The sequence below is a fragment of the Amblyomma maculatum genome, chromosome 6 (assembly GCF_055883805.1).
Source record: "Amblyomma maculatum isolate TAMU_Amacu chromosome 6, ASM5588380v1, whole genome shotgun sequence".
Lineage (NCBI taxonomy): Eukaryota > Metazoa > Arthropoda > Arachnida > Ixodida > Ixodidae > Amblyomma > Amblyomma maculatum.
Window position 1 is genome coordinate 158,605,419 of NC_139349.1, and position 11,534 is coordinate 158,616,952.

At 48.3% G+C, this 11,534-nt stretch overlaps 1 pseudogene; it reads right to left on the reverse strand.

The window, feature by feature from the left end:
• LOC146187264 (uncharacterized) overlaps positions 1-9,652 on the reverse strand; it is a 28,202-nt pseudogene extending 18,550 nt beyond the window's left edge.
• Between the last annotated feature and the right edge of the window lie 1,882 nt (positions 9,653-11,534).

Genomic DNA, 11,534 nt, shown 5'->3' on the forward strand with positions numbered 1-11,534 from the left:
AATTCTCCCAGAACACAAGTACAGATATACATCAACACATACACGAGGGTCTGGCATAGAAACTTACACAGACAACCCAACAACCACTGAGGCCGAACAGAGCACGGGCCTTACACCGATATTTCAGAAGAATTGTCTTTATTCAACATATCAACCATACATCAAAAACTTGGTTGCATGCCAGCCGACTAAAACCTTACCACTGCCCCAAGTGCAGTGCTTGTGCGCGCCGTTCTTTCCTGCCTGGATATTGAGTGCTCCTCCTTCTACTTTTATTTTTTTCCCTTCTATGCTTTAAGGATCGGGACACTTCTTTTGACGAGGGGGTAGTGTCACATGTATTGTGCAACTGGTGTGGCCCCTTGTGAGAAGGCAGAGACAGAAGTGCACTGGTAATCGGAGGCTGTCGAATGGAGTTTTGCTGGTCTTCTTTTTTCACCCGTATAATATTAAATTTTACATTGCGAATAACTCACAGAATAAAGCAAGTTTACATACCACTTGTAAGATCCTTTGAATGACTGTCCACACCATTGATCGAGACAGTGTGTAGCCCTGTAATGACTTCACAATGTCCGGAGCACTTTAGTGGTGCACTTCACTTAATCAAACATTAATATTCCTTTGCAGGGCATTTAATAAGGTGCAAAAGAATTGAGTTTATTTTTGTGATCATTCCTTGAGTAACACTTTGTGTACAACGATCTTCAATATACATTAAAAATATCATGTAGTACTGCAATACATAACAAATATTGTCCCAACCTGTTCTTGCAAAAAATCGTCCTGCTGTAGCCAGCACCCATCTGAAGTATGCAAGCGGTAAAAAAACAAACGGTAAATGAACAATGTGAAAAATTTATGTATGATTGTGAAGCCCTAATTCAACTATAAAACACAGGCCTTTGATACTCACTGAATTGAACTGATAAGATTTATTTTTGTTTCCATATATATACCATGAAAGGTGCAAAAGGATAAAGAATTTCACTATTTGCAAAGAGTTTGGGTGCCTTAGCAGTCCATGCACCCCTTTTTTTAGGTTGTCCAGATGACAAAATTCTATAAAGCGAGAATAGAAGTTGCCTGAACTAGGTAATGAGCGGAAGCACAGTTATGGAAACATTACCTGCACGCGCCATTTGTGGATCTTACGTTTTAGGTGTCTTGGCTGCATACCTGGCACGACTGCGCTCCCTGTGGCTAGCGACATAGGATTCACACCGGGACCAATCAGCAAGACTGTCCAATTAAGTTGATGCTTGCTGTGGAGTGTAGACAACGACGGTCCAAGATTCACATCAACCATGTCAAGAGTAAGAAAGCGAGCCTCGGTTAAGCCACTTACCCACTATCGAAGTAGTTATACTGCGGCTTCTGGTGATTGCCTGTGAGGCTGACTACACTCGCAGTTCGGCCGACGGGGAGCCAAAGGTGTGAGCGCGGGCAACGTAGCTGTGTCTCGGTGCAGATGAAATTGGCGCATGCGCCTCCCCTAGCTGCTTAGAGAACTAATATATCGGAGATAATAAACGAAAGTGTATAAAGAGCAATATAAATTTGTAACATTTGCTTTTCGAGGCATATTAAGCAGCCTACTGTGTATTGAGGTGGTTCTAGTAAAATGTGAAGGTTATATGGTACCATTCGATGTTAAGTATTTCTGAGTTCAGTCTGATTTCTTTTTCTTTATGCAAGAAAATAATTTCTCATGCTGATGGAGTACTTGCATTCAGACATGTGTTGCTTCATTCTTGCTTTTCACTGCAATGCGATTCCTACCGTTAACATATGCGGAGACACAGCACTCCACTGCTCGAATACAGTAATTCTTAAGGCAACGATGATCCATTAAAGGCTTAAGTGTTAAAATTCATCATTCTCGTAATATTTGAAACACCACGTGAACGGCATACACGCACAAACATGCATAAACTCGCCTATGCTGACGGGTGTTCGGAACTGTGAGAGTGGCTTGTAGGCGATGATCAATATGGAGCCCCTCGTTTGAGGCAATTCCCTTGGAGAACCGATCGCCATCGTTGGAAGCGTTTGCCCATTTTGTACGGGTTGGGTGGCCGGCGCCGAGTTTCGAACAGGCCGCTTACTGAAGCCCAGGTAGAGAACCAAAAGTCTTTAGAAGGCTGGATGAATGCAATTCATTTTACAATGCCATTTAGGTGTAAGTTCAATGATACATGTTTTCAATATTTCTGCGAAACCTCGTAAATGCCATCAGGACGAAGACGTATCACTTATTTATCAACGCTAGAGGAGCCGGATTTGTCTCATACGATATATCCGCGGGCTACTCTTCCGCTTTGTTCCAGATACTTGCATTCGCCGTTCAGTCATTATAAGGAAGGTTCCTTAACACTTTTAAATTGAGCGCGGCCGAGAGCTGCACGCTTCTGCAGCCACGGCCGGTCTCAATGTGCGCCCTAGCGCGCGCAATGAGACCGGCCGTGCTGCAGCATAGCGACAAAGGTGCGTCACATGGTCGTACTGTTGGTGATTAAAGACAGAGGCCCACAGACGAAAACATCTATCCCACCCAACATTAGGGAACACATACTGGTACCACCTTTACCTCGAAACATGCACCCAGGCTACAACAAAGAACACAGAGAACACAGAGCCAAAGCCGTCGCTAAAAGAATGAAACGCAAAGCAGTCGACCAAGTTGCTTATGTGGACGCATCATGGGGACGACACGGAGCAGCTGTCTCGGCAGTAGTAAATGGAGAAGGTGCGCCTAAAATTGCGGCCTCAACACGCACCCGTGACATTAGTACAGCTGAAGAGGCCGCAATAGCGCTCGCATGCACTGGTACACAGGCCAAAACTATAATCAGCGACAGCAAAACGGCTGTCTGGAATTTTGCAAAAGGACGGATCTCAGAGGAGGCCAAAAAGATTCTTCTCACAAATCCCATTACTAGAACCATATCCATCATATGGATACCAGCACACGAGTCTGTCCCTGGCAACGAAGCTGTGCACCTGCTGGCCCGAGATCTCTACCACCGGGCAGCGGTAGAACAGCCCGAATGCAAGGGAATTAAAGATTGCGCTATCACATACAATGAGATCACAGAATCTTACAAATTAGATCCAAAAGTATACTCTCCCCCAGATCGGTCTGTCACTAACAATGAAGCACGCATCTGGAGGCGATTACAAGCCGATAACTACATCTGCCCTGTCTGGGTTTTCTTAACACAGACCGGGGAAGAAGAAGATTCTAAATGTAAAAATTGCTGACAAAAAGGCACGCTAGATCATATAATATGGCTATGCGCCGATTCCCCAGGCGCCGGCATTAACATTGATAGTAGAGAAGCCTGGGAGGTTTGGCTGCGGAGCGGAGATCCCACCGTTCAGCGGCACGCGACCCGCCTGGCGGCTGAGGCCGTGAAGAGTGCTTGTAACCTCTCCTGACCTCAGCCTGCGGAGCACTCCTGACCCGCTCCCCGGCCGGGAGATGAGGGGCTCCTTTCGGTGGAAATAAAGTTTTCATTCATTCATTTCATTGGTGATTAAAGCGTGCGAAAACTCGTTGCCTGAGGCATAAATGAAAACAGCTGTTTTCATATAATTAAGTGCACTTAGATTGATAACTGTATAACTGCAAAATTGAATAACGAGAAATAGTTCATAGAATGAAAATAAAACAGGTTTTGATTCTCATATATAACAGAAAAGAAACGTTCATTTATTTCAAACATGATTTATGCTATTGGCTTGCTGTAAATATATTATGATGTTGTTTAGCACTGGGTATAATTCTTGTAAAATCGCTGGTCTTGTCTTGTTTTTGTTATTGCGACTGTAGGAAAAAGGAAAACAAAAATTTGGAGGACGCTTAAGCTTCGCCTTCAAGAGTGGAACGCGATAGCGTTATTGCACCTCGTCGAGAAAACTTACTAAACGCAAGGGTATTGGGGCATCCTCGCCCCGGTACCTGCGCGGCCCGAAGGGGAGAAGCGGGTGAGCGAAGATAGTGATCTAAAGAAAGGAAAGACGCTTGATTCTACAACCTGCGAGGGTGCACGGCGAAACGTCAGGGGCGAGTGGCGCGCCACGTGTCGGGGCAGCGCCGCACATTGCGAGGAAGGGTTCTTCTGTGTTTGCCGCAAGATGGCTCTGCATGTGCGCAGAGCGCAGAAGAAATGTAGCGGAAACGTACTTCGCTACTCGTGTAACTACGACTTCTGTAAGTAACATGCTCATAATTACAGATATACACTGGAGTATAACGTTCTACGGCATGTTTCTAAGGCAACACCGCATTCACTAGAAGCGCTTTTGTACCGCTTTCAAGCATTGAACTCGTGGCTGAGTGGTAGCGTGTTTCTCACACTCCGGAGACCCTGGTTCGATTCCCACCCAGCCCATCTTGGAACTTGCATGTTCATGAAAGTGCATGAAAGTGCATGTTTATTTATGAAGTGCATGCCGGGATTTATCGCTCACTGGACGCCGACGACACCGGCTTTTCTGCGACACGAGCTCCTTAACGCTGCCGCGTTAAAATGCAGGGGCCTGGTACTGGCTCTTTAGCTAAGCCATCTCCGCTGCCTCATGCGGACGAAGAGAGTCCGGATTTATTTATTTATAGGAAGGGAAAGGCGCGGTGACTGTCTCACTTGTTTTCTGTGGACACCGCAACCGCGCCGTAAGGGAACGGAGGAAGGCGGGAGTGAAAGTGGAAAGAGAGAAAGAGGAGCCGTAGTGGAGGGCTACGGAGTAATTTCGACCACCTGGGGATCTTTAACGTGCGCTGACATCGCACAGCACACGAACGCCTATGCGGACGAAGAGAAAATAGAAGGAAAATAAGATAGAGGGAAAGACGCACGTAGCAACAGCTATCGTTCACCACTGTAGCTGTGGCGGGTGCAAAATAAGATAAAGGGAAAGACGCACGTAGCAACAGTCATCGTCCACCACTGTAGCTGTGGCGGGTGCAATGAAGGCCTAAAACATAAATATCCGGTGGCAGGCTAGCCTCCGCCGCAAGTCCCAGAGCCCCGTACGGCTGGTAGCAGCCACCCGCTCATCCTCTCTGGTGTGGTGGATAATGAGGAGATTGCCTATGAAACGCCACTCTGAATCTAGAAAAAACTTGGTCGAATGCTGAAAGGCAATGGTAAACAGACTGTTGGTTAACAGTGTGGTGTTCGATGGACGACACTTCACAGAGGATTTCTGCGTGGCCGCCCCTCGACCGCCTGCCTCAGGGAACAAGCCCCCCCCCCCCCCCCTTTATTGCAACATGACAAGTATATATACAGACGCCGAGTACCTCACGCATGCGCCCGGCATTGCAAACGTACACGTGCACTTGTTAAGATAGCTACTATCACACAAGTAGCGATAATGCCACATCATCCCCTTCCCTTTTGGAAGAGCAGCAGTTTACAAAACAAAGACGCACTTTAAAATACACAACAAATACAACAACTTCAAAGCAAACGGCTTGAATGGCATTCACACAAAATACACAAATACAACAACTTCAGAGCAAATGGCCTGAATGGCATTCAGAAATACCGTATCGTTCTGGCTTTTTTACTTTTCGACCAAAGCGTGTGACATATTCATCCCGAACCGCAGGCGAAGAGGTATTCGGCGGTGTCTGCATCGGGTCACTTGGGACTGTTTGTGTATTTGAAACATCGTTTTCTTTCCCCTCTAGACCATCTGGGACAGTTTGTGTATTAGGAACAGAGTTTCCGTTCTCGCCGAGACCATCTAGGCTAGACGGAAATTCGTACGCCCCGTCAGAGTCCGAACCTCTTTTGGGCGCTTGCTTGATTAGCGCTCGCCTGTTACGCTCAATCTGAACCCCGCTATCCAAAGCCACCAAATACGAGCGTGGTCGCTTTGCACAATGAAGAACCACACCTTCTCTCCTGTAGTCCTTGACCCAAACCGAATCCCCTGGCAGCAACGGGAAAAGGTGACGGGCCGCATGCCGACGATCATAATTTTGCCGTTGACCTTCCCTGAAATCGGCATCTTTGTCCCGTGCTTCTTTGAGATTGGGCGTCTTGGGGGCCAACTTCTTTGGGTGGAGAGGCAAAGTAGTGCGAAGCCGCCGCCCCATGAGTAGCTCTGCTGGAGTTTTGCCTAGGGGTCCCGGCGTGTCCCTGTACGCTAACAAAGCCAAATGTAAGTCATCCGATTTTAGCAACAGACCTTTCACAGTTTTTACCATTCTTTCTACCTCCACGTTTGACTGCGGGTACCTAGGGCTACACGTCACATGTTTGAATCCATAAGTTTCGCGAACTGGTTGAACTCCTGGCTAACAAAGTGAGCACCATTATCGGTTACCAGCATTTCCGGGATGCCGTGTGTCGAAAACACCTTCTTGGTATGATAAATAACTTCAGCGCTGTTAAGAGAGGTCAGCCGACACAACTCCGGAAACCGAGATAAGTAATCAACTATGAGCAAGTAGTTACAGCCTTTCACATGGCAGATATCTGCCGCAACGCTTTGCCAAGGCCGGAAAGGCGTCTCAGTCGGGATCATTGGCTCGCACGGCTGGACGCGAAATTGGGAGCACGTGCGGCAGTTTCCAATGAACGCAGCAAGCTGAGCGCTTAAACCTGGCCACCAAACGGACTCTCTTGCCCTTGCTCTACACCTTACCACACCCTGGTGGCCCTGATGAAGCAGCTTTAACATTCTGCTTCTAAGGCAGTGTGGCACCAACAGGCGGGTGCCGTGCAGGACGACACCTTTGCATACATTCAAAACGGCACGATCCTGCCAATAGGGCCTCAAAACAGCTGATAACGAAGGTAGACTAGGCCAGCCCTTCCGGACATAGAGACACAACGTACGACAAGTCTCGTCCTTCGCCTGTTCTTCGGCTACTAAGCAGAAGTGCTCCGACTCTCTTAACTCCGATAACGTGCCAGCAACGTAACAGTTGATTTCATTGACCGAAAGAAAGTTAGTCTTTTGGCCTGGCCCTGGCGCTCTGGAGAGTGCATCCGCTATTTCAAGGTTTTTTTCCCGGAACATATTGCACCTCAAAACTGAATCGAATTAGCCGCATTCTAAACCTTTGAATGCGAGGCGGATCCAAATCAAGTGGAGTCTTTCCTAGTAAAGCAACCAACGGTTTGTGGTCTGTTTCTACCGTAATGTGTAGCCCACGCACAAAGCTTTCGAGACGTTCTGCGGCCCATGTTATAGCCAAAGTATCCTTTTCGATTTGCGCATAGCGCATCTCAGTTGGTGTCAATGATGTTGAGACAAAAGCAACCGGCCGCTTTTCTTTATTTGGTTGCACTTGCAGTAAAACCGCTCCTAAGCCTTACGACGAAGCACCTGCAGAAATAATCGTTGGACGTTGGGCATCAAACTTAGCCATACACCTATCTGAGCAGATAGCACTCTTCACGCCATCAAAAGCTATTTGCTGAGGTTCTGCCCAGACCCACTCTGTGTTCTTTTGCAGCAGCTGACGCAAAGGCGCCGTTTGTTCAGCTAATTCTCGAATGAATCGGGAAGAATGATTAGCAAGACCTAAAAATCTGCGCATTTCTGCAACGTTCTTCGGCGCGCGCTTTATATTTGCAATTGCGCGAACCTTCGCTGGATCCGGGCGTATGACATCTCGGCTCACGCGGCACCTCAGAAAACAAAGCTCGTTTACACTGAACTGGCACTTTTCTTTGTTTAGGGTCACGCCGTTTTCGGCCAAACGTTCTAAAGTGCACAATAAGCGTTCGTCGTGTTACTTCTGACTAGAACCAAAGACAAGGTATCGTCCATTAACTTCACTACCCCGGAATTCCATCAAGGATCTCGCACATTTGTTTTTGAAAATACTCCGGAGCCGAAGATATGCCAAATGGTAGCCGCTCAAAGCAATAACGGCCAAATGGAGTAATGAAAGTTGTGAGCAGTTGACATTCCTTTGCTAACCTCACTTGGTGGAAACCAGAGTTTGCGTCCAGTTTGGAAAACTTGACTGCCCCATTGAGCAACCAGAGTGTCTCATCCACAGTTGGAAGCACAATCCGTTCACGTTGCACCGATTTGTTCAACTGAGTCAGGTCAACGCATATTCGCACTTGTCCTGACGGCTTCAAGACGGGCACTATGCCAGCACACCACTCCGTAGGCCCTTGAATTTTACGAATGACCCCATTCTTTTCCATTTCTTCCAGCTCTTGTTTTACCCTGTCCCGTAGTGGGATGGGTGTACGACGAGCAGTGTGAATGGCATAGGGCACCGCGTCTGGCTTAAGACGAATACAGTATTCGCCTTTCATGGTCCCCAGACCACGGAACAAGGAACTAAATCTTGTCTGCACCACCTGGTGAACTGATGCCTCGTCCACAAACTTCGCTATTCCCAACGCTTCTATTGCAGGTAAGCCAAGAATCACATTGCTTACCGAATTGACAACGAAAACATCCTGCCTAACCGAAGCATGTTTCCACAGAATGTCGGCAGTAAACATTCCCTTCACGTCCAACTTGTCACCGCCTGCTCCCATCAAAATAACATCAGTAGACTTTAGTACCTTAGGTAACGCTGGAAATGACTCTGACACCACATTTACCTCGGCTCCCGTGTCAACTTTGGCCGAAACAACTACACCATTAATAACAACCTGGACAAAGCGCGCTTTTACTGATGTCGCAAACAAATTCCCCACGGAAAACGTCCCACAGTTCCTGTTCGGATGCTCCCCCCGAGGACAGTGGACTCCTACCTCCAAATGCCGTACTTCGGGTTCCGTGGTCCAGTGTGTCCGTGGGCAGACAGCCGCGAAGTGTCCCCGGCGCTGACACCCGTAGCACAGCGCTCCCCTGGCAGGGCACGATGACCTGGAATGAGGGCCCCTACCGCAAGCTGCACACTTCAGGTGCTCCGGATGTTTCTGGTTTGGTGTCCGCCTATGAACAGTGTCGACTTCAGCGCTCGTCAGTGAACCATCGCGGTCCACGCTGACGCGAATATCCTGCTGTTGCCGTTGCACAGCTTCTTTCAGGCGTGCCTTGGTGAGAGCACTTTCTAGAGTCAGCGCCGCATCCATTTGAAGAGCTTCCGTCTCGTATTCCACTTACAAAGCGGTCGAGAATCATACGCTCTTTCATCTCCCTGTAGTCGCATCTATCGGCCAGCGTATGTAACTCCGTAACATACTGATCCACGGACTCGTCTGGTCCTTGGTGGCGGCGATGGAAGCACGCACTTTCGTAGACTAGGTTCCGTGTGGCAACAAAATGGGTATCGAACCGTTTCTTCACCACCTCGTATTTCTTCGAGTCTTGCTCAGACAGGCTGAAAGTCTTGAAAATATTTCGTCCCTGTCGTCCCATCGTGTACAGCAACGTACGCACCTGAGCCTCTTCAGTTCGCTCGTTAAGTCCCGAGGCGAATCGGTAGTCATCGAACTCTTGTATCCACTCAGGCCATTCGGATGTTTTGTCAAAGTTGAAGCTTGCTGGCGGCTGCACCAGGAAAGGCTGGGAGGATACCTTCGTTTCTTGCGCCATTTCTCGTTGGTGTTATTCGGGCTGGTAACGATACCTTACAACTACCGCAGGTCCAGTACAACCCGGACAACCACTTCTGACACCATGTGGTGTTCGATGGACGACACTTCACAGAGGGTTTCTGCGTGGCCGCCCCTCGACCAGGCCTCAGGGAACAAACCCCCCTTTATTGCAACATGACAAGTATATATACAGACGCCGAGTACCTCACGCATGCGCCCGGCATTGCAAACGTACACGTGCACTTGTTAAGATAGCTACTATCACACAAGTAGCGATAATGCCCCAAACAGCTGCCATAGGTTTGCTTTTCGCAAGTGTGTGAACATAGTCTCAAAACTGTATACTTGTTTAACGTAATCGAGAAATTTTTTTGGTTTTTAATGATCTCAGTGACAGCATGGAGGTTCGTTGGTTGGTTCACAGGAAGGGAAAGGCGCATTATCTGTCACACTTGCTCGGTCGACACTTGAACCGCGCCGTAAGGGGAAGGTGGGAGTGAAAGTGAAAAGAGAGAAAGGGGAGTCATAGTGGAGGGCTACGCAGTAATTTCGACCACCTGGGGATCTTGAACGTGCGCTGACATCGCACAGCACACGGACGCCACTTCGTTTCGCCTCCATCGAAACGCAGCCGCCGTGGTCAGGTTCGAACCCGGGAACGCCGGCACAGTAGTCGGGCGTCTTACCACTGCGCCACCCCGGCGGGGCACCATGGAGGTGAGCGCGCGTCGAAATTGCAATAACAGCGCATCTCCCGGACACGGGAGTTCATGGTTAGTGGCACCTCACGCTTTAATGAGCACCCGTGCGAGCGTTTAACATTGAATTCAGACATGAGTACATCCTTTGAAGCGAAACCTTCACTACACCATGTGTATGCCGTGGTCAAACACCACGTTGGCCTTTGACGGCAGAAACAGCATAGCGTGTGCCCTCTTGTCGTTGAGGGCGTCCTTGACTTGGACTCCATAGTACCGCCAATCGTGTCGCTGCACGACCACGTCTGCGATTGTCTAAACCTAAACCTAATCAAAGCACAACCAAGCAAAGCGGCGCATGCGCTCCGCCGAAGTTAGCAGGGTTAAACCTCAGGTGATGTTGAAGCTAACATTTCACTATCCTAGGTGGATCAGGTTTTCGCGTGGGCTTCAGTTCGAAATAATAATAATATTAATGATAATAATATTAATAGTAATTGGTTCATAGGAATGAAAAACAACAGAATCTGTCACATTTGTTTAAATGGACGCCTATACGGCTCCATGAGGGGAGGGTGGGAGTGAAAGAGGAAAAAGGGAGCCGTAGTGGTAGGCTGCGGAGTAATTTCGAACATCCGGAGATATTTACCATGCGCTAACGTCGCACAGCTTCTTCCTTTCACCTCCTTCGAAACGCAGCCGCCGTGGTCGGCATCGAACTAGTATACTGCAGTATAGTAGTCGGGCGTCTTACCACTGCACCACCGCGGCGGGGCCGTCAGTTTGACTGCGATTTGCCGTTCAAGGAGCAGGACAAACTGTTGCTGCTTGTTCAGGTATCCACAGAATAATCTGACAGATATTGTGCCCTTCCTTCCTATAAACCAACACACAATGCCAGCCTGGGCAGTGCGCGTTAAAGATCGTCAGTGGTCGAATTACTCCGTAGCCCTCAACTACGGCTGATCGTTCTCTTTCCACTTTCATTTCCATTTTCCTCCCTTCCCTTACGGCACAGTTCAGCTGTCCACAGAAACAAATGTGACAGCTACTGCGCCTTTCCCTTCCTGTGAACCAATTGTTATTTATAGCCATTGACATTCAAGGAGCCACAGGACAGTGTGGCTATAAATACACTAAAACATCCTTTGAAACATCCGACCGCTTGAAGTGTAAACTTGTGGACCGTCTTTGTGTCCCACCACGAGGTGATCAGCTTAAGCAGTGGAACTCGAAGTGACCTTCGCGCTTTCAATCTTGGAGCTGCGAAGAAAGTTGGTGTTGGATCAATTGATTGATG